Source organism: Ammospiza nelsoni, chromosome 2, assembly GCF_027579445.1.
Source record: "Ammospiza nelsoni isolate bAmmNel1 chromosome 2, bAmmNel1.pri, whole genome shotgun sequence".
NCBI classification, from domain to species: domain Eukaryota; kingdom Metazoa; phylum Chordata; class Aves; order Passeriformes; family Passerellidae; genus Ammospiza; species Ammospiza nelsoni.
In genome coordinates, this window is record NC_080634.1 from 53,590,265 (window position 1) to 53,617,743 (window position 27,479).

General features: G+C 39.9%; 1 long non-coding RNA gene across 1 annotated transcript; it reads left to right on the forward strand.

Annotated features, from left to right (window-relative positions):
• The first annotated feature begins 205 nt into the window (after window positions 1-205).
• LOC132069849 (uncharacterized) lies at window positions 206-27,479 on the forward strand. The gene is made up of 3 exons (XR_009417831.1): window positions 206-302; window positions 2,729-2,801; window positions 27,285-27,479. It is a non-coding gene; the product is annotated as an uncharacterized LOC132069849 (long non-coding RNA).

The window sequence follows — 27,479 nt, forward strand, 5'->3', positions numbered from 1 at the left end:
GTGCAGTAGATAAGTCCCCTTCCTTTCTATTTGATTACATTTAAACTTACTACTTCTGCTTTATTTTTTTTATCAAATGGCTTGGATGTCCTATACAAAAAAAAAAAGTTTAAAGTTTGTGCTTATTATCTGCTAATATGAAAAGCACACCATTATCAATTTGTCTTATATTTCTTAGGCCAGTAATGTTATCATTTTTGTCAATAGGGGTGAGCAGTCCTTATGAGGAACAAGTCTGAGTCCCGAGGCTTATTTGTGGTGCTGTAGCCACACAAGCATGCGGGCTCAGTCCTACCCTCACGGTAAGCAGCAGTGAATTTTGATCTTGGAAAATTCACTGGAGAAACAGATCCTTTATGGCAAACCAGGCCTCTCTGAGAGGAAACGGATACAAGCAGCATTGTATGACAAGCCAAACCATGCCTCTGCAATAATATCCCCCATGTCACTGACCCCTTCAGCAAGGTCTTGACAAGCCAGTTTCCCCAGGGTAACTAGTAAAACTTTTTCTCAACCATGTTCAGTGATCTTTCTTCTGGGACCCTGCATATTTTTCCCCTACCGGGTGTGTCAACAGGGCTTTGTCCCTGGTGAGATTTTTATATGAACCCAAGATCCTCCAAAATCTAAACTTCTGTACAAATATTCCTCTAATGCGTAATAAATCTCTATATAGGCACAGTATACAGGCCTTTTTTCATTACATTTTTTTCATTAGCCAGTAAACCTTTTGCAGTATTAAGGGAGAATTAATTAATTGGATCTATAACTCAAATGTCTTGTCAAAACCAGCTGCCTGAGCTTGGACTCCCTACAGTCCACTGGGGAAAAAGGTACCTTCAAAAGGTGTTATCCCCTGTGCCCCACACACCCACCTGAAGAGGAGATGAATTACTCTTCCAAGGCACCAATTTCTTTCTATTGATGCTACCGGAAGCTTAACTTCCACGTCTAACCTTAAACATCCACAGTGATCCCAGAAACATTTTCCTTCACTTTCATTAGCATCATAGGTGGTATTGATGATGCAATTGCTGCAGAAAAAAAGATGCAGAATAGGAAAATGATAAAAGGGCATGGGGGGAAAAAAGCAATGTGACAATTTTTCTGCAGAAAATAAACAAAATGTGAAGTCAAACAGAAGATACAAATATCAGTGGTCCTAAAAGGCATTATTTTTTTTGCTGAATGAGATGGCAGGGCACAGAATAAATAGTAATATTTAGTCATTATTTTAGGGTACTTTCTATCTTTCAGCTCTTCTCATGTCTTCCATTGACATCCTTAGGATATATTGTGGTTTGATCTCAAGACTGAGGAGCTCCACATTCTTAAGTATCTTTCCTCTTTGGTAACTTGGATGGCTCTTTGCTATCTTCCCTAGAATTCTCTTTTATCTCCTTGCTGTCATCTCCAAAGACTGCATGTGATTCCCCAGTTTCTGTCTCTGATCTTCTCTTATTTTTGTAACTATGCTCTCTGAAAGTATTAAAAGTCACCTGCCACTGATTAAAGTGACCCTGTTTCTCTTTACTCTCATAGCCCATCCTTGCTCATAGTTTTTGAGAAAATAAATTTAATTATTCTGCTAGAAAGCAAGCCTCTGGAGTGCTCTAAGAGCTCTGTAAGGCATCAGGGTACCTCACCTTCATACAACCATTTCCAACTGATCATCCAGTGCAATGCACCTGGGGAACTGATGTAGCCTGACTCAAATTAGGCCTTCACAGAGCCAGGCTACTCTGTTCATTTCACAGAGGGGAGTGTGTGCTTTGCTGACCATTGTATATGTCTGATGGAAGATAGGGAAAGTGAAAAGAATACTTCTCCCCTTAATTACTCAGTGTATTTCTAACCCCCAGCACAGCTGAGGGGGACTTGGCATTTTAGACCCTAGATTCTCAATAGTGTGGAAAATTATACTTAAACTGAAAAATTATACTTGTTGTCCTGTGTCAGTGATGTTCTAAGGAGGAAAAAGCTTTTGTTCACAGGCTGTGTCAGTACTTCAGCCATCTCCTGCGGTGTGTGGTGGAGCTGTCCCACAGACCTCCCACCACACTCATCAGCACTGCTGCCTGCCTTAGTGCAACCAGTGTTCTTCCTCCTACCTGCCTGAGACACCGATTTTTGCAGCTCTTCACACTTCAAAAAAACCACTCTGGTAGCTCAAGGAAAGGTTTAATTACAAGTTTGGGTTGTTTCACTTTTTTGAAATCTTTATATTTTTAGGATCATTAATATACTTTAGTACCTGAAGTCTTTGTTCTTTATAACTGCTGGGCAGGCAGTGCCAGACTGCAGAAACAGTTTCTCTGCCTTTCTCATTTATGTGAAAAGAAAGAAATGTTCCTTTCCAGTGTGCCAGGGTGGGTTCCAGTAGAATATCCCAAGCATCTCCTCAACTGGCTTTGCAAGCTGCTTTTCTGGGCCTGCCTAGTCTCATAACATGTTATTCATATATCTTTAATTGGTGACTATGATGTTAACAGTGATAAGAGTTGCTCTTCCCTCTGACTCTCTGAATCCGAGAGGGTTCATGGAAACCACAACTTGCATCTAGAATGTGAGCAAAAGATGTCATTTACTGATACAAAAGAAGTAATTAAAAGATGTTAACAAGTTAATTATATAGCCACTTCTGATACTGAGAGCCCCAAAGTGATAGCATTTTATACAAGATATTTCCTCCCATAAGTATCTCTATGTTTGGATTTTTCTTCTGCAGATTTTCCCCCGCACCTTTTTGGATATTAGTCTCAATTCAGAAACTTAGAACAACCACAACTAATAATCTAAAGGTAAGCCATTTTTCCATTAGTTCTGACTCTAGATAATTTTGGTGTGTATGTGAGGGAGACAGAACAAAACTCAGGCTCGCTGGTATTTTAATACTGTGACCTGAGGGGTCAATACTGTGCAATGAGGGGTCCTGAGGGGACACCTCATTGCGGTCTATGGCTTCCTTGTGAGGGGAAGAGGCGAGGCAGGCACTGATCTCTTCTCTGTGGTGAACAGTGACAGGACCCCAAGGAATGGCCTGGAAGCTGTGTCAGAAGGTTTAGGTTGCATATTAGGAAAAGGTTTGTCACCCAGAGGGTGATTTGGCACTGGAACAGGCTCCCCAGCAGACCTGATCACAGCCCCAGCCTGACAGAGTTCAAGTGTTTGGACAACGCTTTTGGGCACATGGTGTGACTCTTGGGGTTGTACTGTGCAGGGACAGGAGTTGAATTTGCTGGTCATTGAGTTTCCCTTCCAACTCAGGATAGTCTATGGTTCTATGACCTCAGAACTGCCTTGGCTGTATTTTGTAATATGTAAGGCTTTAAAATTTAAACCTTAATACTTAAGAAAATGATCTCTAGGTTAAAAATGGATTAGAATTAGCAGTAAGATTCCTTGAAATTGCAGGTTACGCTGGGATAGCCCAAACCTCAGAGGTCTTTCATGAACCAATTGTCAGTGACCTAACAGAAGTGTTACCTCTCATGAACGCAATCCTTGGGGTGTGTTGTTGCGACAGTTAACTGACAACTAGGAAAAAATATTGTGCACAGAACTATCTGCAGTTAGTCTTTTAAATAGCATAAATTAATTTTCTATTAAAATTTGTTTAACTGAAACTTATAAATTTTGCTTAGGGGAAAAAATGTACATATTTTAGACCAGATTCTTAAAAGTAGTCAGTTACTGGAACAACAAGGAAAATCTGGCTCTCGGTCCATGTTTTTCTGTGGAAATGCAAAATGTGTAATTTATGTTCAGTTCATATCCGCATAATTACACATACCCCCAAGGAATGAGCTATAGTAAGTTCCAATTTTGCATATTATTTTCTTAAATAAAACATTTAAACATAAAGTTGAGAAAAAAGTAACCTTTAATCAACATTAAAGTGGGAGCTTTAGAAAAGGGATAGGAAGGTGTATTGTCACTGATCACCTGCAGAGCCATTCATCTTTGGTTCAGTCTTTCCTTGTCTCCTTGGGAATAACCAAGAGTAGTTCCCATCTCATGGTGTTTCCTTCCATACATGAAATGAACTTGTACCTCAGGCCATCACCTTTTCTTCAGCTGCTACCTGGCAGCTTCAGAAGACAGACAGAAGCATGGGTGGCTGCAGAAATTACAGGGCTAGCTAGAGGAACTGGTATTTCTACCAGGGAAGGAAGCTTCACCTGTGTGAGGACGGCTTGTTCCATAAAACTTCCCTTCCTCTGAAGAGCTAGAGAGCTCCAGTTCTCACCTTACTCCTGCAGTCTTCCCACATCAGCTCTGCATTGGGATTTACTTTGTCTGCGATGTCATGTTTATAGTCATGGATATAAGATAGCCTCCAACACCCACACCATTGTTTTTGCCTGTGGCTGGTGGTACTGACAGGCAAATGCTGTTTGCTCTTGTCTATATCTGCAGAACCATAATGGCCTGTCCCACGGGTGTGCTTGTCAGAACCCTGCAGGCTTGTCAGTGTCACCCCTGGTGTCCCAGAGCAATGAGGCTTTGTACAGTTTATGTGTGGAGGGGCAGCCTGTGCCTTTGGTCGAGCTTGACCCACATGGTTGAAGGCAGCTCTCTCACATACAGTACTCTCTAACATGTCTTGCTGCCTGGCTGGGTAGAGGAGAGAAAGTGTATGTGCCCTGACTGTGAGAAAGGCTGCCATCAGCCCTCTGGTGAAATTGCTTCTGTGATGGGCCAGAGACACTTTTTGATGTCTGTGCCTTTTACACAAATCACACTCTGGGCTTGTTAAGATATAAGAACTTTGCTTGGTATTTTATGAATCATGCTACTTAAATGTATTAAATGCAATCAAACACTTTCCATCATCAAAGAAGCACAGCATTATCTTTTGATCTTCAGAAATAACAGATCCAAGGATAAGTAAAAGAAATGTATTTTCTTCATTGCTGAGCCAATTGAAGCACCCTTTAAAGGCTTTAGAGCTGCAAGTAGTAGTCATAGAAATTTTTTCTTCTGTCATCTTGCAATGTGGATATGTCACATAAATTCAGATGAGGTCAGTGAAGTTAAGACACAGTTAATGAATATGAGACAGATATCAGAGAATCAACTACACTGGAAAAAATCCTTAATATCATCAATGTTATGCTGCATGTTCTCCAGTCCTCAGAGTTACATTTGATGCCTTTGCCTCAAGTGAGGAAAAGTCAAATTTTGAAAAATTAAGTTAGGGCACAGGTTAAAAACCACTTTTATACTTCAGCTTTCTGCTGTACAACTGAAATGAAGTGGTGTTTGTGTAATTTTGAAATCATTGCATTTTGATATATGGGTGAAATGAGCTGAAACGTGCAAGTACATTTTCTTCTGTAGCATTCTGGAAAATAAGCTATAGCAGTCAGGTATTTTTTGGAGGATAAAATAAATCTTATTATGTTGAGTTACTGACTTGAGGCTGGATTAGTCTGCTTGGCAGAATTAAGCATTGATTCTTGGACTAACTTTAACTTTACTGTGTGAATATGTGATAGCAGAGAGAATAGTCTATACTGATGCAGTGTGCACACTGGCTCCCTTTGCCTTTGTAAAGCTTGGAAAAGCTTTGAACTGAAGCCACAAGGGGGCTAGAAGCAATTAAGAGGCAAGTCCCATGATCAGAGGCAGCAGATAGAAGTCATGTGCAGTCCAGACATTTGTTATATAAGTATGAAGACTGGGGAAAAGTCCTGTGGCTTATGTTCTTTTGTGATGTGGAAGCCCTTTGTGGAGCTCTTCTTGGTTATCAGTCACAGCTTTTCCTCTTTACAGAAGGGAGGATAATTCTTCCTAAGAAACACAAATTCTTGAGATGGGATTGTTGCAGTGGCACTCTGAAGTCTGGACACTGCTCTTGGACTAAAACTGGGTTTCTCGCCTTCCTTGCTATATTCTGGAATTGGAAGATGTTAAAACACAGCAGGGTTCTGTTATGTGGCTTCTAAGAGTAGGTTAAAAGAGACACACTCACAATTGCTTTAGTAAGATGTAAGACTTGCTGAAATGTTCCCAAGTGTTGTATGGCTCATGAAAGAGTTTGTTTTAGAATACTTTCAGTGGAGACAATATTTTCAGAACTCTTAAAAAAATTAACTAATACTAAAAGTTTTCATGACTGGACATTGTCCAAGGAGAGGTGAATGGCAAAAATTGGTGTTTAGACAAAAAGCAAAGATGAAATTTATTCTCATTAAAAAAAGAGTTGTCAGTTGTAAGATGAAAAAGATGTCTCTTCACCTGTCAAAGTGCATTGTCGTTTTAGATACAAAGACTCAAATCAAGGCCATGTTCCTTCAGTGTAAGAAAGATATGAATAAAGTACCTAGTATTCTCTTTCAGTGCCTGTGTTTCTGTAATGCCAATAATGATAGGAATGTTCTTACATTAGGGCATGAGGGATTTAAAACCATAAATAACTTGAGTGAATAAATTGACTTCTTATCCTTCAAATGACCAAACTGACTTTTTTACAATGTACAAAGAGAGAAGGTGCCATTAATATTGAAGGGCAATATGTCTGTATGGTTCTCCTGTGATTCTTCAAGAAAAGGCAGCCTTTCTCTGAAGCTAGTTAATATCTGTTGAACACTTCAGACACTTTACAGCCTTTATGTGCTAAGGTTAGTGGTAAGGGCAAAAAAAACAGTCAGTATACTTGGTAGGTTATATAAAATGCATTTATTTTTGTAAGAAAGTCAGAGCCTCGCACTGCCAACATTTTAATGAAATATCGCAGTTACTTTAACAAAAAACCCCAGTGATCTGTTCTGTAATATGAACTAGAAACTGATGAAATGAAGAATGAGGTGGAATGCCTTCAGCAAAAAAAAGTGTTTTCATATATTTAAATGTAAAACAGTGTGGTTTATTCATGCATTTCTCTGCCTGTATACAAGCATGACAGAAGACTACCCCAGGGAGCTGGGTTTTGTGCCCCCTGTTCTGTTCCAGATACACAGGCTGATGGTAACCTTGAGATGTAGTTTCTGGAGGACAGTTTCAAGATCAATTTTTCCAATTCAGCCTTTCTAACTGGAGCCTTAGCTGATATTACTTGACTTTCAGGGTTTTTTATACAGGGTCTTGCCAGCCACTCCTTTGGTATGAAAGGAGCTTAAAAGAAAGCTGAGTACTGTATTCTATTTTGAAGCCATCTGTGTGGATGAACAGGTAATTAATTCTGCATGCACACTAAAAGGGATAACTGCAATCTGTTGGAGAGGTAAACAGCCTTGCTCTGCCTGATGCCTGGGCAACGTAGACACCTCCTGCTTGAAGCACTGAGGACATCAGTCCTCTCTGCAGCCTGCAAGACTCCCATTACCAGGACTGGGCAGGACCAGTTCCTCCTCAACGCTTATCAGCTCTCCCACGCTGCACAGCAGCCTCTGCTCTAAAATCAAGACTTTTGTTTCCATGGAGACTAAGTCCCAGTATCAAATAAGCAACTGTGAATAAAGGCAGCACAACAATGCTGACTCAGCTTAGTTTGCAGGTTGCCTCTGGCTAGATTGTTTCTGAGGCTTGTTTGAACTACTCTGATTTCCTATCAACAAGCTAGAAATATCTGAACCCTTCCTTCTGTAAGTGAAGTGCACTGCAAAGCAAGCTGAAAAGAAATATGTTGACCAATGAAACCTTGCGATAAGAGTGGGGATCAATTTTGCAGGATTTCATCCATATCCCTGAACTTCATGAAATCCCATGCCTGTTGATGATTTCACTTCAGCAAAGATTATTTTTCTTCCTTTTTCACTATTCATCATAGGTCTCTCTAACCTTCCCCTGAATGTTCGGGCCTACTCCTTGATGTTCTCGATTGATTTTGAAACAAATGTAGTTTTGGCATGATTATGTCCTCTGCACTGCGACTCATTTCCTCCCAGATTGTTTCCTGGAGGTTGAAAATTTTTGTAATTTTTTAGCTCTTTCACTTGCATTTCATTTCATTCTCTCTTGCAGATTGTTTACAAGACTTTCTTTAATATTCGCTCTTTTCTCAAAAACACCGAAAGAAGTGAGAGAAGTGGAATGTTTAGGGACAGCAAGAAAATGCTCTAGGAGCAAAAGAGGTGGAATGCAAAGTGTCAAAACATGCTAAAACTAAGTGGAAAGATGGTGCAAAAGCATGGGGAAAAAGTCAATGAGGAAAACACAACATGGAAGAAAGATAAGAGACACATGACATTGATACTTAAAAAAAAAAAAGGTTGCCTAAACTAGGGCCATCAAAAGGCAGGCCATATGCCATCAAGTGCAGGCACATGCAGCAAAGCTTGCCAAAATTCATCCCCGTTAAAGGCCAAAACAGAAAAGAAGGACTTGCAAACATGGGGGAATGGACATAACATCAAAGAAATAGCAATTGGAGGAGAAAAAAAAGAAAATTTGGGAAATTTAGTGATGATAGAAAATGGACCGGAATTACATCAGGTGCAGTGCAAAGGACAAAACCATGCCCAAATTAGGCTAAAGGATGTTGCAAAAGCAGGGGGAAAAGCCCAGAAGGAAGACACGACTTGGAGGGGAGGATAGGAGGGAATTGGCATGGACACTTAAAAAAACAAAAAATCTTTGACAAAGTCAAAGGCATCAACAGTCATGGCATGACATCAAGTGCAGGCATATGCACCAAAGATTTCTCTATTGGTCCCAATTGAAATAGCAATTCATTTCCTTTAGGGAAGGGAAAATGAATCTTGCGATTTCAATAGGGGAAAATAGAGGCGTCTCTGGTGCATGTCCCTGCCTGTGATGGCATGCCATGCCTTTTGATGGATTTGACTTAGGGAAAGATTTTTTTCTTTTATTTTCTTTTGTTTCTAAGCATCCATGCCATGTCCCCCAAATCTTGCCCTCCAAGTTTTGTCTTCCTCCTTGAATTTTCCCCTGCTTTTGCAACATCTGTGACCTTGGTTTTGGAATGTTTTGGACCTTTGCAATGCAGCTCATTTCCTCACTTTTGTTTTTAACATAGGTTAAAGAATTTATTATGGTTTTTTTAAGTATCCATGCCATGTCCCTCATATTTTGTCCTCCCAGTGTTGTCTGCCTCCTACACTAGTTCCCCTGCTTTTGCAAAATCTCTGACCTCGATTTTGGCATGTTTAGGTCCTTTGCAATGCAGTTCATTGCCTCACTAACTTTTTTTTGGACTTCAGTTAAAGAATTTTATTCTTTTTTTTAAGTATCCATGCCATGTCCCTCATCTCTTGCCCTCCAAGTTGTGTCTTGCTCCTTGACTTTTTCCCCATGCTTTTGCAAGATCTGTGAGCTTAGTTTTGGTCCTTTGCAATGCAGCTCATTTCCTCACAACCTAGTTTTTGAAGACACTAAAAGTCCCCATTTCCTGTTTTTTTTTCAGGTTTTTTTGCAATTGCATTTCATTTGATCCTATCTCCTTTCCAGAGTGTTTGTAAGCCTTTCTTTTGGGCTTCGCAAGATTCCTTTTCCCTTCCCGAAAGGAAATTTCATTTCCTGCACTGCACCTGATAATCCCGGGCCATTTTCTTCTAGTCACCAAATTTCCCAAATTTTCTTTTTTTCTCCTCCAGTTGCAATTCCTTTGATGGTATTTCCATTCCAGTGTGTTTGCAAGTCCTTCTTTTCTGTTTTGGCCTTCAGTGGGGATCCATTTTGGGCAAGCTTTGCTGCATGTGCCTGCACTGGATGGCATATGGCCTGCCTGCATTTAGATGGCTTTAACTTTGGGAAAGATTTTTGTGGGGTTTTTTTTTTTTATTAAGTATCCATGCCATGTCCCTCATCTCTTGCCCTCCAAGTTGTGTCTTCCTCCTTGACTTTTTCCCCATGCTTTTGCAAGATCTGTGAGCTCAGTTTTGGTCCTTTGCAATGCAGCTCATTTCCTCACAACCTATTTTTTGAAGACACTAAATGTCCCCATTTTCTGGTTTTTTTGCGGTTTTTTGCAATTGCATTTCATTTGATCCTATCTCCTTTCCAGAGTGTTTGTAAGCCTTTCTTTTGGGCTTCGCAAGATTCCTTTTCCCTTCCCGAAAGGAAATGAAATTTCCTTTCGGGAAGGGAAAAGGAATCTTGCGATTTCAATGGGGACCAATAGAGGAATCTTTGGTGCATGTCCCTGCACCTGATGGCATGCCATTCCTTTTGATGGCTTTGACTTTGCGAAAGATTTTTTTCTGTTTTTTGTATTTTTTTTTATGTATCCATGCCATGTTCCTCATATCTTCCCCCTAAGTTATGTCTTCCTATTTGCCTTTTCCCCCTGATTTAGAAACATCTGTGATCTTCATTTTGGCCTAGTTGGTCCTTTGCGCTGCACCTGATATAATCCCGGGCCATTTACTTCTAGTCACCAAATTTCCCAAATTTCCTTTTTTCTCCTCCAGTTGCAATTCCTTTGATGGTATTTCCATTCCGGCGTGTTTGCAAGTCCTTCTTTTCTGTTATGGCCTTCAGTGGGGATCCATTTTGGGTAAGCTTTGCTGCATGTGCCTGCACTGGATGGCATATGGCCTGCCTGCATTTTGATGGCTTTAACTTTGGGAAAGATTTTTGTGAGTTTCTTTTTTTTTAATTAAGTATCCATGCCATGTCCCTCATCTCTTGCCCTCCAAGTTGTGTCTTCCTGCTTGACTTTTTCCCCATGATTTTGCAAGATCTGTGAGCTTAGTTTTGGTCCTTTGCAATGCAGCTCATTTCCTCACAACCTATTTTTTGAAGACACTAAAAGTCCCCATTTTCTGTTTATTTCTTCAGGTTTTTTTGCAATTGCATTTCATTTGATCCTATCTCCTTTCCAGAGTGTTTGTAAGCCTTTCTTTTGGGCTTCGCAAGATTCCTTTTCCCTTCCCGAAAGGAAATTTCATTTCCTGCACTGCACTTGATATAATCCCGGGCCATTTTCTTCTAGTCACCAAATTTCCCAAATTTTCTTTTTTTCTCCTCCAATTGCAATTCCTTTGATGGTATTTCCATTCCAGTGTGTTTGCAAGTCCTTCTTTTCTGTTTTGGCCTTCAATGGGGATCCATTTTGGGCAAGCTTTGCTGCATGTGCCTGCACTGGATGGCATATGGGCTGCCTCCATTTAGATGGCTTTAACTTTGGGAAAGATTTTTGTGGGTTTTTTTTTTTTTTATTAAGTATCCATGCCATGTCCCTCATCTCTTGCCCTCCAAGTTGTGTCTTCCTCCTTGACTTTTTCCCCATGCTTTTGCAAGATCTGTGAGCTTAGTTTTTGTCCTTTGCAATGCAGCTCATTTCCTCACAACCTATTTTTTGAAGACACTAAAAGTCCCCATTTTCTGTTTTTTTTTTCAGGTTTTTTTGCAATTGCATTTCATTTGATCCTATCTCCTTTCCAGAGTGTTTGTAAGCCTTTCTTTTGGGCTTCGCAAGATTCCTTTTCCCTTCCCAAAAAGAAATGAAATTTCCTTTCGGGAAGGGAAAAGGAATCTTGCGATTTCAATGGGGACCAATAGAGGAATCTTTGGTGCATGTCCCTGCACCTGATGGCATGCCATGCCTTTTGATGGCTTTGACTTTGGGAAAGATTTTTTTCTGTTTTTTGTATTTTTTTTATTAAGTATCCATGCCATGTTCCTCATATCTTCCCCCTAAGTTATGTCTTCCTATTTGCCTTTTCCCCCTGATTTAGAAACATCTGTGATCTTCATTTTGGCCTAGTTGGTCCTTTGCGCTGCACCTGATATAATCCCGCGCCATTTACTTCTAGTCACCAAATTCCCCAAATTTTCTTTTTTTCTCCTCCAATTGCAATTCCTTTGATGGTATCTCCATTCGGGCGTGTTTGCAAGTCCTTCTTTTCTGTTTTGGCCTTCAGTGTGGATCCATTTTGGGCAAGCTTTGCTGCATGTGCCTGTACTGGATGGCATATGGCCTGCCTGCATTTAGATGGCTTTACCTTTGGGAAAGATTTTTGTGGGTTTTTTTTTTTTTTTATTAAGTATCCATGCCATGTCCCTCATCTCTTGCCCTCCAAGTTGTGTCTTCCTCCTTGACTTTTTCCCCATGCTTTTGCAAGATCTGTGAGCTTAGTTTTGGTCCTTTGCAATGCAGCTCATTTCCTCACAACCTAGTTTTTGAAGACACTAAAAGTCCCCATTTTCTGTTTATTTCTTCAGGTTTTTTTGCAATTGCATTTCATTTGATCCTATCTCCTTTCCAGAGTGTTTGTAAGCCTTTCTTTTGGGCTTCGCAAGATTCCTTTTCCCTTCCCGAAAGGAAATTTCATTTCCTCCACTGCACCTGATATAATCCCGGGCCATTTTCTTCTAGTCACCAAATTTCCCAAATTTTCTTTTTTTCTCCTCCAATTGCAATTCCTTTGATGGTATTTCCATTCCAGTGTGTTTGCAAGTCCTTCTTTTCTGTTTTGGCCTTCAATGGGGATCCATTTTGGGCAAGCTTTGCTGCATGTGCCTGCACTGGATGGCATATGGGCTGCCTCCATTTAGATGGCTTTAACTTTGGGAAAGATTTTTGTGGGTTTTTTTTTTTTTTATTAAGTATCCATGCCATGTCCCTCATCTCTTGCCCTCCAAGTTGTGTCTTCCTCCTTGACTTTTTCCCCATGCTTTTGCAAGATCTGTGAGCTTAGTTTTTGTCCTTTGCAATGCAGCTCATTTCCTCACAACCTATTTTTTGAAGACACTAAAAGTCCCCATTTTCTGTTTTTTTTTTCAGGTTTTTTTGCAATTGCATTTCATTTGATCCTATCTCCTTTCCAGAGTGTTTGTAAGCCTTTCTTTTGGGCTTCGCAAGATTCCTTTTCCCTTCCCAAAAAGAAATGAAATTTCCTTTCGGGAAGGGAAAAGGAATCTTGCGATTTCAATGGGGACCAATAGAGGAATCTTTGGTGCATGTCCCTGCACCTGATGGCATGCCATGCCTTTTGATGGCTTTGACTTTGGGAAAGATTTTTTTCTGTTTTTTGTATTTTTTTTATTAAGTATCCATGCCATGTTCCTCATATCTTCCCCCTAAGTTATGTCTTCCTATTTGCCTTTTCCCCCTGATTTAGAAACATCTGTGATCTTCATTTTGGCCTAGTTGGTCCTTTGCGCTGCACCTGATATAATCCCGCGCCATTTACTTCTAGTCACCAAATTTCCCAAATTTTCTTTTTTTCTCCTCCAATTGCAATTCCTTTGATGGTATCTCCATTCGGGCGTGTTTGCAAGTCCTTCTTTTCTGTTTTGGCCTTCAGTGTGGATCCATTTTGGGCAAGCTTTGCTGCATGTGCCTGTACTGGATGGCATATGGCCTGCCTGCATTTAGATGGCTTTACCTTTGGGAAAGATTTTTGTGGGTTTTTTTTTTTTTTTATTAAGTATCCATGCCATGTCCCTCATCTCTTGCCCTCCAAGTTGTGTCTTCCTCCTTGACTTTTTCCCCATGCTTTTGCAAGATCTGTGAGCTTAGTTTTGGTCCTTTGCAATGCAGCTCATTTCCTCACAACCTAGTTTTTGAAGACACTAAAAGTCCCCATTTTCTGTTTATTTCTTCAGGTTTTTTTGCAATTGCATTTCATTTGATCCTATCTCCTTTCCAGAGTGTTTGTAAGCCTTTCTTTTGGGCTTCGCAAGATTCCTTTTCCCTTCCCGAAAGGAAATTTCATTTCCTCCACTGCACCTGATATAATCCCGGGCCATTTTCTTCTAGTCACCAAATTTCCCAAATTTTCTTTTTTTCTCCTCCAATTGCAATTCCTTTGATGGTATTTCCATTCCAGTGTGTTTGCAAGTCCTTCTTTTCTGTTTTGGCCTTCAATGGGGATCCATTTTGGGCAAGCTTTGCTGCATGTGCCTGCACTGGATGGCATATGGCCTGCCTCCATTTAGATGGCTTTAACTTTGGGAAAGATTTTTGTGGGTTTTTTTTTTTTTATTAAGTATCCATGCCATGTCCCTCATCTCTTGCCCTCCAAGTTGTGTCTTCTGCTTGACTTTTTCCCCATGCTTTTGCAAGATCTGTGAGCTTAGGTTTGGTCCTTTGCAATGCAGCTCATTTCCTCAAAACTATTTTTTGAAGACACTAAAAGTCCCCATTTTCTGTTTTTTTTTGCGGTTTTTGCAATTGCATTTCATTTGATCCTATCTCCTTTCCAGAGTGTTTGTAAGCCTTTCTTTTGGGCTTCGCAAGATTCCTTTTCCCTTCCCAAAAGGAAATTTCATTTCCTTTTGGGAAGGGAAAAGGAATGTTGCGATTTCAATGGGGACCAATAGAGGAATCTTTGGTGCATGTCCCTGCACCTGATGGCATGCCATGCCTTTTGATGGCTTTGACTTTGGGAAAGATTTTTTTCTGTTTTTTGTATTTTTTTTATTAAGTATCCATGCCATGTTCCTCATATCTTCCCCCTAAGTTATGTCTTCCTATTTGCCTTTTCCCCCTGATTTAGAAACATCTATGATCTTCATTTTGGCCTAGTTGGTCCTTTCCACTGCACCTGATATAATCCTGGGCCATTTACTTCTTGTCACCAAATTTCCCAAATTTTCTTTTTTTCTCCTCCAGTTGCAATTCCTTTGATGGTATTTCCATTCCGGCGTGTTTGCAAGTCCTTCTTTTCTGTTTTGGCCTTCAGTGGGGATACATTTTGGGTAACCTTTGCTGCATGTGCCTGCACTTGATGGCATATGGCCTGCCTGCATTTTGATGCCTTTACCTTTGGGAAAGATTTTTGTGGGTTTTTTTTTTTTTTTTTAATTAAGTATCCATGCCATGTCCCTCATCTCTTGCCCTCCAAGTTGTGTCTTCCTGCTTGACTTTTTCCCCATGCTTTTGCAAGATCTGTGAGCTTAGTTTTGGTCCTTTGCAATGCAGCTCATTTCCTCACAACCTATTTTTTGAAGACACTAAAAGTCCCCATTTTCTGTTTATTTCTTCAGGTTTTTTGCAATTGCATTTCATCTGATCCTATCTCCTTTCCAGAGTGTTTGTAAGCCTTTCTTTTGGGCTTCGCAAGATTCCTTTTCCCTTCCCGAAAGGAAATTTCATTTCCTCCACTGCACCTGATATAATCCTGGGCCATTTTCTTCTAGTCACCAAATTTCCCAAATTTTCTTTTTTTCTCCTCCAATTGCAATTCCTTTGATGGTATTTCCATTCCAGTGTGTTTGCAAGTCCTTCTTTTGTGTTTTGGCCTTCAATGGGGATCCATTTTGGGCAAGCTTTGCTGCATGTGCCTGCACTGGATGGCATATGGGCTGCCTGCATTTAGATGGCTTTAACTTTGGGAAAGATTTTTGTGGGTTTTTTTTTTTTTTATTAAGTATCCATGCCATGTCCCTCATCTCTTGCCCTCCAAGTTGTGTCTTCTGCTTGACTTTTTCCCCATGCTTTTGCAAGATCTGTGAGCTTAGGTTTGGTCCTTTGCAATGCAGCTCATTTCCTCAAAACTATTTTTTGAAGACACTAAAGTCCCCATTTTCTGTTTTTTTTTTGCGGTTTTTGCAATTGCATTTCATTTGATCCTATCTCCTTTCCAGAGTGTTTGTAAGCCTTTCTTTTGGGCTTCGCAAGATTCCTTTTCCCTTCCCGAAAGGAAATTTCATTTCCTGCACTGCACCTGATATAATCCCGGGCCATTTTCTTCTAGTCACCAAATTTCCCAAATTTTCTTTTTTTCTCCTCCAATTGCAATTCCTTTGATGCTATCTCCATTCCAGTGTGTTTGCAAGTCCTTCTTTTCTGTTTTGGCCTTCAGTGTGGATCCATTTTGGGCAAGCTTTGCTGCATGTGCCTGCACTTGATGGCATATGGCCTGCCTGCATTTTGGTGCCTTTACCTTTGGGAAAGATTTTTGTGGGTTTTTTTTTTTTTTTTTAATTAAGTATCCATGCCATGTCCCTCATCTCTTGCCCTCCAAGTTGTGTCTTCCTCCTTGACTTTTTCCCCATGCTTTTGCAAGATCTGTGAGCTTAGGTTTGGTCCTTTGCAATGCAGCTCATTTCCTCAAAACTATTTTTTGAAGACACTAAAAGTCCCCATTTTCTGGTTTTTTTTTGCGGTTTTTGCAATTGCATTTCATTTGATCCTATCTCCTTTCCAGAGTGTTTGTAAGCCTTTCTTTTGGGCTTCGCAAGATTCCTTTTCCCTTCCCGAAAGGAAATGAAATTTCCTTTTGGGAAGGGAAAAGGAATCTTGCGATTTCAATGGGGACCAATAGAGGAATCTTTGGTGCATGTCCCTGCACCTGATGGCATGCCATGCCGTTTGATGACTTTGACTTTGGGAAAGATTTTTTTCTGTTTTTTGTATTTTTTTTATTAAGTATCCATGCCATGTTCCTCATATCTTCCCCCTAAGTTATGTCTTCCTATTTGCCTTTTCCCCCTGATTTAGAAACATCTATGATCTTCATTTTGGCCTAGTTGGTCCTTTGCACTGCACCTGATATAATCCCGGGCCATTTACTTCTAGTCACCAAATTTCCCAAATTTTCTTTTTTTCTCCTCCAATTGCAATTCCTTTGATGGTATCTCCATTCCAGTGTGTTTGCAAGTCCTTCTTTTGTGTTTTGGCCTTCAGTGTGGATCCATTTTGGGCAAGCTTTGCTGCATGTGCCTGCACTGGATGGCATATGGCCTGCCTGCATTTTGATGCCTTTACCTTTGGGAAAGATTTTTGTGGGGTTTTTTTTTTTTATTAAGTATCCATGCCATGTCCCTCATCTCTTGCCCTCCAAGTTGTGTCTTCCTGCTTGACTTTTTCCCCATGCTTTTGCAAGATCTGTGAGCTTAGTTTTGGTCCTTTGCAATGCAGCTCATTTCCTCACAACCTATTTTTTGAAGACACTAAAAGTCCCCATTTTCTGGTTTTTTTTTCAGGTTTTTTTGCAATTGCATTTCATTTGATCCTATCTCCTTTCCAGAGTGTTTGTAAGCCTTTCTTTTGGGCTTCGCAAGATTCCTTTTCCCTTCCCGAAAGGAAATTTCATTTCCTGCACTGCACCTGATATAATCCCGGGCCATTTTCTTCTAGTCACCAAATTTCCCAAATTTTCTTTTTTTCTCCTCCAATTGCAATTCCTTTGATATTATTTCCATTCCAGTGTGTTTGCAAGTCCTTCTTTTCTGTTTTGGCCTTCAGTGTGGATCCATTTTGGGTAAGCTTTGCTGCATGTGCCTGCACTGGATGGCATATGGCCTGCCTGCATTTAGATGGCTTTAACTTTGGGAAAGATTTTTGTGGGTTTTTTTTTTTTTTTATAAGGTATCCATGCCATGTCCCTCATCTCTTGCCCTCCAAGTTGTGTCTTCCTCCTTGACTTTTTCCCCATGCTTTTGCAAGGTCTGTGAGCTTAGTTTTGGTCCTTTGCAATGCAGCTCATTTCCTCAAAACTATTTTTTGAAGACACTAAAAGTCCCCATTTTCTGGTTTTTTTTTTCAGGTTTTTTTGCAATTGCATTTGATTTGATCCTATCTCCTTTCCAGAGTGTTTGTAAGCCTTTCTTTTGGGCTTCGCAAGATTCCTTTTCCCTTCCCAAAAGGAAATTTCATTTCCTTTCGGGAAGGGAAAAGGAATCTTGCGATTTCAATGGGGACCAATAGAGGAATCTTTGGTGCATGTCCCTGCACCTGATGGCATGCCATGCCGTTTGATGGCTTTGACTTTGGGAAAGATTTTTTTCTGTTTTTTGTATTTTTTTTATTAAGTATCCATGCCATGTTCCTCATATCTTCCCCCTAAGTTATGTCTTCCTATTTGCCTTTTCCCCCTGATTTAGAGACATCTATGATCTTAATTTTGGCCTAGTTGGTCCTTTGCACTGCACCTGATATTATCCCGGGCCATTTACTTCTAGTCACCATATTTCCCAAATTTCTCCTCCAGTTGCAATTCCTTTGATGGTATTTCCATTCCGGCGTGTTTGCAAGTCCTTCTTTTCTGTTTTGGCCTTCAGTGGGGATCCATTTTGGGCAAGCTTTGCTGCATGTGCCTGCACTTGATGGCATATGGCCTGCCTGCATTTTGATGGCTTTAACTTTGGGAAAGATTTTTGTGGGTTTTTTTTTTTTTTTATTAAGTATCCATGCCATGTCCCTCATCTCTTGCCCTCCAAGTTGTGTCTTCCTCCTTGACTTTTTCCCCATGCTTTTGCAAGATCTGTGAGCTTAGTTTTGGTCCTTTGCAATGCAGCTCATTTCCTCACAAACTAGTTTTTGAAGACACTAAAAGTCCCCATTTTCTGTTTTTTTTTGCGGTTTTTTGCAATTGCATTTCATTTGATCCTATCTCCTTTCCAGAGTGTTTGTAAGCCTTTCTTTTGGGCTTCGCAAGATTCCTTTTCCCTTCCCAAAAGGAAATTTCATTTCCTTTCGGGAAGGGAAAAGGAATCTTGCGATTTCAATGGGGACCAATAGAGGAATCTTTGGTGCATGTCCCTGCACCTGTTGGCATGCCATGCCGTTTGATGACTTTGACTTTGGGAAAGATTTTTTTCTGTTTTTTGTATTTTTTTTATTAAGTATCCATGCCATGTTCCTCATATCTTCCCCCTAAGTTATGTCTTCCTATTTGCCTTTTCCCCCTGATTTAGAAACATCTAGGATCTTCATTTTGGCCTAGTTGGTCCTTTGCACTGCACCTGATATTATCCCAGGCCATTTACTTCTAGTCACCAAATTTCCCAAATTTCTCCTCCAGTTGCAATTCCTTTGATGGTATTTCCATTCCGGCGTGTTTGCAAGTCCTTCTTTTCTGTTTTGGCCTTCAGTGGGGATCCATTTTGGGTAAGCTTTGCTGCATGTGCCTGCACTTGATGGCATATGGCCTGCCTGCATTTTGATGCCTTTACCTTTGGGAAAGATTTTTGTGGGTTTTTTTTTTTTTTTTATTAAGTATCCATGCCATGTCCCTCATCTCTTGCCCTCCAAGTTGTGTCTTCCTCCTTGACTTTTTCCCCATGCTTTTGCAAGATCTGTGAGCTTAGTTTTGGTCCTTTGCAATGCAGCTCGTATCCTTGCAACCTATTTTTTGAAGACACTAAAAGTCCCCATTTTCTGTTTATTTTTTCAGGTTTTTTTGCAATTGCATTTCATTTGATCCTATCTCCTTTCCAGAGTGTTTGTAAGCCTTTCTTTTGGGCTTCGCAAGATTCCTTTTCCCTTCCCAAAAGGAAATTTCATTTCCTTTCGGGAAGGGAAAAGGAATCTTGCAATTTCAATGGGGACCAATAGAGGAATCTTTGGTGCATGTCCCTGCACCTGATGGCATGCCATGCCTTTTGATGGCTTTGACTTTGGGAAAGATTTTTTTCTGTTTTTTGTATTTTTTTTATTAAGTATCCATGCCATGTTCCTCATATCTTCCCCCTAAGTTATGTCTTCCTATTTGCCTTTTCCCCCTGATTTAGAAACATCTATGATCTTCATTTTGGCCTAGTTGGTCCTTTGCACTGCACCTGATATAATCCCGGGCCATTTACTTCTAGTCACCAATTTTCCCAAATTTTCTTTTTTTCTCCTCCAATTGCAATTCCTTTGATGGTATTTCCATTCCGGCGTGTTTGCAAGTCCTTCTTTTCTGTTTTGGCCTTCAGTGGGGATCCATTTTGGGCAAGCTTTGCTGCATGTGCCTGCACTTGATGGCATATGGCCTGCCTGCATTTTGGTGCCTTTACCTTTGGGAAAGATTTTTGTGGGTTTTTTTTTTTCTTCATTAAGTATCCATGCCATGTCCCTCATCTCTTGCCCTCCAAGTTGTGTCTTCCTCCTTGACTTTTTCCCCATGCTTTTGCAAGATCTGTGAGCTTAGTTTTGGTCCTTTGCAATGCAGCTCATTTCCTCAAAACTATTTTTTGAAGACACTAAAAGTCCCCATTTTCTGTTTTTTTTTGCGGTTTTTTGCAATTGCATTTCATTTGATCCTATCTCCTTTCCAGAGTGTTTGTAAGCCTTTCTTTTGGGCTTCGCAAGATTCCTTTTCCCTTCCCAAAAGGAAATGAAATTTCCTTTTGGGAAGGGAAAAGGAATCTTGCGATTTCAATGGGGACCAATAGAGGAATCTTTGGTGCATTTCCCTGCACCTGATGGCATGCCATGCCTTTTGATGGCTTTGACTTTGGGAAAGATTTTTTTCTGTTTTTTGTATTTTTTTTATTAAGTATCCATGCCATGTTCCTCATATCTTCCCCCTAAGTTATGTCTTCCTATTTGCCTTTTCCCCCTGATTTAGAGACATCTATGATCTTCATTTTGGCCTAGTTGGTCCTTTGCGCTGCACCTGATATAATCCCGGGCCATTTAATTCTAGTCACCAAATTTCCTGTTTTCTCCTCCAGTTGCAATTCCTTTGATGGTATTTCCATTCCGGCGTGTTTGCAAGTCCTTCTTTTCTGTTTTGGCCTTCAGTGGGGATCCATTTTGGGTAACCTTTGCTGCATGTGCCTGCACTTCATGGCATATGGCTGCCTGCATTTTGATGGCTTTAACTTTGGGAAAGATTTTTGTGGGTTTTTTTTTTTTTTTTTTATAAGGTATCCATGCCATGTCCCTCATCTCTTGCCCTCCAAGTTGTGTCTTCCTGCTTGACTTTTTCCCCATGCTTTTGCAAGGTCTGTGAGCTTAGTTTTGGTCCTTTGCAATGCAGCTCATTTCCTCACAACCTATTTTTTGAAGACACTAAAAGTCCCCATTTTCTGTTTTTTTTTTTCAGGTTTTTTTGCAATTGCATTTGATTTGATCCTATCTCCTTTCCAGAGTGTTTGTAAGCCTTTCTTTTGGGCTTCGCAAGATTCCTTTTCCCTTCCCAAAAGGAAATTTCATTTCCTTTCGGGAAGGGAAAAGGAATCTTGCGATTTCAATGGGGACCAATAGAGGAATCTTTGGTGCATGTCCCTGCACCTGTTGGCATGCCATGCCGTTTGATGACTTTGACCTTGGGAAAAATTTTTTTCTGTTTTTTGTATTTTTTTTATTAAGTATCCATGCCATGTTCCTCATATCTTCCCCCAAATATGTGTCTTCCTATTTGCCTTTTCCCCCTGATTTAGAAACATCTATGATCTTCATTTTGGCCTAGTTGGTCCTTTGCACTGCACCTGATATAATCCCGGGCCATTTACTTCTAGTCACCAAATTTCCCAAATTTTCTTTTTTTCTCCTCCAATTGCAATTCCTTTGATGGTATCTCCATTCCAGTGTGTTTGCAAGTCCTTCTTTTGTGTTTTGGCCTTCAGTGGGGATCCATTTTGGGCAAGCTTTGCTGCATGTGCCTGCACTTGATGGCATATGGCCTGCCTGCATTTAGATGGCTTTAACTTTGGGAAAGATTTTTGTGGGTTTTTTTTTTTTTTTTTATAAGGTATCCATGCCATGTCCCTCATCTCTTGCCCTCCAAGTTGTGTCTTCCTGCTTGACTTTTTCCCCATGCTTTTGCAAGGTCTGTGAGCTTAGTTTTGGTCCTTTGCAATGCAGCTCATTTCCTCACAACCTATTTTTTGAAGACACTAAAAGTCCCCATTTTCTGGTTTTTTTTTTCAGGTTTTTTTGCAATTGCATTTGATTTGATCCTATCTCCTTTCCAGAGTGTTTGTAAGCCTTTCTTTTGGGCTTCGCAAGATTCCTTTTCCCTTCCCAAAAGGAAATTTCATTTCCTTTCGGGAAGGGAAAAGGAATCTTGCGATTTCAATGGGGACCAATAGAGGAATCTTTGGTGCATGTCCCTGCACCTGTTGGCATGCCATGCCGTTTGATGACTTTGACCTTGGGAAAAATTTTTTTCTGTTTTTTGTATTTTTTTTATTAAGTATCCATGCCATGTTCCTCATATCTTCCCCCAAATATGTGTCTTCCTATTTGCCTTTTCCCCCTGATTTAGAAACATCTATGATCTTCATTTTGGCCTAGTTGGTCCTTTGCACTGCACCTGATATAATCCCGGGCCATTTACTTCTAGTCACCAAATTTCCCAAATTTTCTTTTTTTCTCCTCCAATTGCAATTCCTTTGATGGTATCTCCATTCCAGTGTGTTTGCAAGTCCTTCTTTTGTGTTTTGGCCTTCAGTGGGGATCCATTTTGGGCAAGCTTTGCTGCATGTGCCTGCACTTGATGGCATATGGCCTGCCTGCATTTAGATGGCTTTAACTTTGGGAAAGATTTTTGTGGGGTTTTTTTTTTTTTTCTTCATTAAGTATCAATGCCATGTCCCTCATCTCTTGCCCTCCAGGTTGTGTCTTCCTGCTTGAGTTTTTCCCCATGCTTTTGCAAGATCTGTGAGCTTAGTTTTGGTCCTTTGCAATGCAGCTCATTTCCTCACAACCTATTTTTTGAAGACACTAAAAGTCCCCATTTTCTGTTTATTTCTTCAGGTTTTTTTGCAATTGCATTTCATTTGATCCTATCTCCTTTCCAGAGTGTTTGTAAGCCTTTCTTTTGGGCTTCGCAAGATTCCTTTTCCCTTCCCAAAAGGAAATTTCATTTCCTTTCGGGAAGGGAAAAGGAATCTTGCGATTTCAATGGGGACCAATAGAGGAATCTTTGGTGCATGTCCCTGCACCTGATGGCATGCCATGCCTTTTGATGGCTTTGACTTTGGGAAAGATTTTTTTCTGTTTTTTGTATTTTTTTAAGTATCCATGCCATGTTCCTCATATCTTCCCCCTAAGTTATGTCTTCCTATTTGCCTTTTCCCCCTGATTTAGAAACATCTATGATCTTAATTTTGGATTAGTTGGTCCTTTGCACTGCACCTGATATAATCCCGGGCCATTTACTTCTAGTCACCAAATTTCCCAAATTTTCTTTTTTTCTCCTCCAATTGCAATTCCTTTGATGCTATCTCCCTTGTGGCGTGTTTGCAAGTCCTTCTTTTCTGTTTTGGCCTTCAGTGGGGATCCATTTTGGGCAAGCTTTGCTGCATGTGCCTGCACTGGATGGCATATGGCCTGCCTGCATTTTGATGGCTTTAACTTTGGGAAAGATTTTTGTGGTTTTTTTTTTTTTTTTTTATAAGGTATCCATTCCATGTCCCTCATCTCTTGCCCTCCAAGTTGTGTCTTCCTCCTTGACTTTTTCCCCATGCTTTTGCAAGATCTGTGAGCTTAGTTTTGGTCCTTTGCAATGCAGCTCATTTCCTCACAACCTATTTTTGAAGACACTGAAATTCCCCATTTTCTGTTTTTTTTTGAGGTTTTGTGCAATTGCATTTCATTTGATCCTATCTCCTTTCCAGAGTGTTTGTAAGCCTTTCTTTTGGGCTTTGCAAGATTCCTTTTCCCTTCCCGAAAGGAAATTTCATTTCCTCCACTGCACCTGATATAATCCCGGGCCATTTTCTTCTAGTCACCAAATTTCCCAAATTTTCTTTTTTTCTCCTCCAATTGCAATTCCTTTGATGGTATTTCCATTCCAGTGTGTTTGCAAGTCCTTCTTTTCTGTTTTGGCCTTCAATGGGGATCTATTTTGGGCAAGCTTTGCTGCATGTGCCTGCACTGGATGGCATATGGCCTGCCTGCATTTAGATGGCTTTAACTTTGGGAAAGATTTTTGTGGTTTTTTTTTTTTTTTTTATAAGGTATCCATGCCATGTCCCTCATCTCTTGCCCTCCAAGTTGTGTCTTCCTGCTTGACTTTTTCCCCATGCTTTTGCAAGATCTGTGAGCTTAGGTTTGGTCCTTTGCAATGCAGCTCATTTCCTCAAAACTATTTTTTGAAGACACTAAAGTCCCCATTTTCTGTTTTTTTTTGCGGTTTTTTGCAATTGCATTTCATTTGATCCTATCTCCTTTCCAGAGTGTTTGTAAGCCTTTCTTTTGGGCTTCGCAAGATTCCTTTTCCCTTCCCAAAAGGAAATGAAATTTCCTTTTGGGAAGGGAAAAGGAATCTTGCGATTTCAATGGGGACCAATAGAGGAATCTTTGGTGCATGTCCCTGCACCTGATGGCATGCCATGCCTTTTGATGGCTTTGACTTTGGGAAAGATTTTTTTCTGTTTTTTTTATTTTTTTTATTAAGTATCCATGCCATGTTCCTCATATCTTCCCCCAAATATGTGTCTTCCTTTTTGCCTTTTCCCCCTGATTTAGAAACATCTGTGAGCTTAATTTTGGCCTAGTTTGGTCCTTTGCACTGCACCTGATATAATCCCGGGCCATTTACTTCTAGTCACCATATTTCCCAAATTTTCTGTTTTTCCCCTCCAATTGCAATTCCTTTGATGGTTTCTCTATTCCGGCGTGTTTGCAAGTCCTTCTTTTGTGTTTTGGCCTTCAGTGGGGATCCATTTTGGGCAAGCTTTGCTGCATGTGCCTGCACTTGATGGCATATGCCCTGCCTGCATTTTGATGCCTTTAATTTTGGGAAAGATTTTTGTGCTTTTTTTTTTTTTTTTTTTTTTTTTTTTATTAAGTATCCATGCCATGTCCCTCATCTCTTGCCCTCCAAGTTGTGTCTTCCTCCTTGACTTTTTCCCCATGCTTTTGCAAGATCTGTGAGCTTAGTTTTGGTCCTTTGCAATGCAGCTCATTTCCTCACACCCTATTTTTTGCAGACACTAAAAGTCCCCATTTTCTGTTTTTTTTTTCAGGTTTTTTTGCAATTGCATTTCATTTGATCCTATCTCTTTTCCAGAGTGTTTGTAAGCCTTTCTTTTGGGCTTCGTAAAATTCTTTTTCCCTCTTCTAAAGCAAATTTCATTTCTTAAATAAAGACTTATTAACACCTGTGACAGGAGATAGGATTAAATGAACTGCAATTGGAAAAATACAGAAAATCAGGAATTTTAGAATCTTCAAAAAAGGGGCAGTGAGGTAATGAGCTCCATTGCAATGGAAGAATACATGCTAAAAGTTAAGTCAGAGGTGTTGCAAGAGCAGGGGAATAAGTCAAAGAGACCGACAAATCTTGGGGTGCAAGATATGAGAGACATGGCATGGATACTTAAAAAATAAGAATAAATTCTTTAACCTATGTCCAAAAAAAAGACGTAAGGAAATGAACTGCATTGCAATGGAATAAAACATGCTGAAACCAGACTCGGAGATGTTGACAAGGCCAGGGGAAAAGTCAAGGAAGAAGACAAAACTTGGAGCGCAAGATATGAGGGACATGGCATGGATACTTAAAACCAAAAATAAAAGAAAGCAATCTTTCCTTAAGTCAAAGCCATCAAAATGCATGGCATGTCATCAAGAGCAGGGACATGCACCAAAGATTCCTCTATTGGTCCCCATTGAAATCGCAAGATTCCATTTCCCTTCCTGAAAGGAAATTTCATTTCAGAAAAGCAATCTTGCGAGCCTGAAAAGAAAGGCTTACAACCGCTCTGGAAAGGTGATAGGATCAAATGAAATGCAATTGGCAAAAACCAGAAAATCGGGAGATTTTGTGTCTTCAAAAAATACGCAGTGAGGAAATGAGCTGCGTTGCAATGGAACCGAACATGCTAAAACTAAACTCAGAGATGTTGCAAAAGTGGGGGGAAACGTCAAGGAGGAAGATACAACTTAAGGGGAAGATTTAAGGGACTTGGCATGGATACTTTAGGAAAGATTTTGTTCTTTTTTTTTTTTTTAAGTCAAAGCCATATAAAGGCATGGCATGCCGTCAAGGGCAGGGACATGCACCAAAGATTCCTGTATTGTTCGCCATTGAAATCGCAATATTCCTTTTCCCTTCCCGAAAGGAAATTTCATTGTTCATTTTCGAAGTGGAATCACTGTTGTTAGACATTTAAAAATCTGGGCTATGAGCTTTTTCAACTTACTGTCACAAGGAAAATGCAAAAACATAGAAACTTCAACCCTCACCTTTAGAGCATGTTGAGAGTGGCAGCCCACAGCGTAGTCCCATTGCATTTTATTTATGTGCAGCACAGTCCTTTAATTCCTGACCACTCATCATAGCCATTACAGTTAATAAATTATATATATATCCAGTTGTGACATATGGAGGAAGAATGAGAAGAATAGCAAATTTAAACCCATACAAAAACTATACAAGCTTAGTAAAACCTCTTTAATAGCACTCTACACAATGGAAGATCTTCCCAAGACCCTAGAGAACAGAGAATGTTCACAGTTTTGCTAAGGTGGTTCATATTCACAAATAATTTTTTTATGCAATGCTGAGTCACACAGGACAGACTGGGCAGCTGATGCTTCACAAGAGAATGATAATGTTGGGTGATTACAATGAATCCACAAACATTGGGTCTTCTACTGAGATTTTAAAACTCCTCTTAGCTACATGCAAAATTCACATCCTTTTATACCACTGAGATTTATGAAGATTAGGGTTTTTTAATTCCCCCTTGGTGGTTTTTCAATGTCCTTAAATCTATCTCTATAGTTCTAATGCTATGGCCAGTTGTACCAGGGAGATTCTACTGTGTTTTTTAATAAAGAATATTAAACATATAATAAAATTAAATATATAATAACATTTTAATAAAACAGAAATAAATAAACTGTAAGTAAAAGAAAAAACCCATCCACTGTACCATCTTTTTATTTAAAGTTTGGGACAGATGCTAAAACTGAAGTCCTGAAGGATCTACAGGAACAGCTGGCATCATTTTCATGATACTGTATTGCCATAGCACACAGAGCTGTGAGTGCACATCTTAACCTGGCACTAGTTAAAAGCTTCTCCCAATATTGTTAATTACATGTTAAAAAAAAATAAGAAAAATTATACTGATTTTTACTTTACAGTCCCACAGAGGCGTTGTGGTTAAATACCTAGTAGTGATATGAAGGGTTTTGTGGACATTACTAGTGTAAGGGATCAGCTCAGAGTTTAACTGTAAGGTCTCTAGGAATATATTTATGCAGGAGTGCTGCTGCATCAGCCCTAGTGATATATCACAGCCATTGGTCTGCCATGCTTGCTCTCAATTACGTTTCTGTAGCAGCACTGGAAGCTTATGTCCCTTCTTCAGCTGTCAGCTGGGGGTTCACAGTGGTCTGGTGTCTCAGTAGAATATGCTCAAGTTTCTATTAGTTTGACATTTATGTTTTACATTAGCAATTATAAATTTGGTTCAAGATTCTCTTTTTTCCATGAAGAATCAGTAACATTCATTAAGAGAATTATATGGTCTCATCTCTAAAATATTATAGCTGTTTTGCAGTAATTTCAGGTGTTTGGGAAAATACCTTTTGTTGACATTAACACCTACCACTTTAGGTCATTTTTTCCTCATACTTTTCCTATTGGAGGGAACCTGCAAGATCATGCAGAAGACTATTCAAATTCCAAAATGCTCTTTTTTGTCCTATAGAAAATCAGATGAGAACTTAAATACTTTTCTTGCTTTCTCTCCAGATTCACATGCTGTCAGAATCAGTGCACCTGACACAATCACAGCACACTCATCCATGACAAAAACTTTGGATGATCTTCACACAGTGGGGCGGGGCAGTGGCTGATCTCCAGTGATGTTAACATTGAACAGTCTGCAAAGCCTGGTAAAGGGATTTAATCTACTGTGACACCTATATTAAAATGCTAGTTACAGTG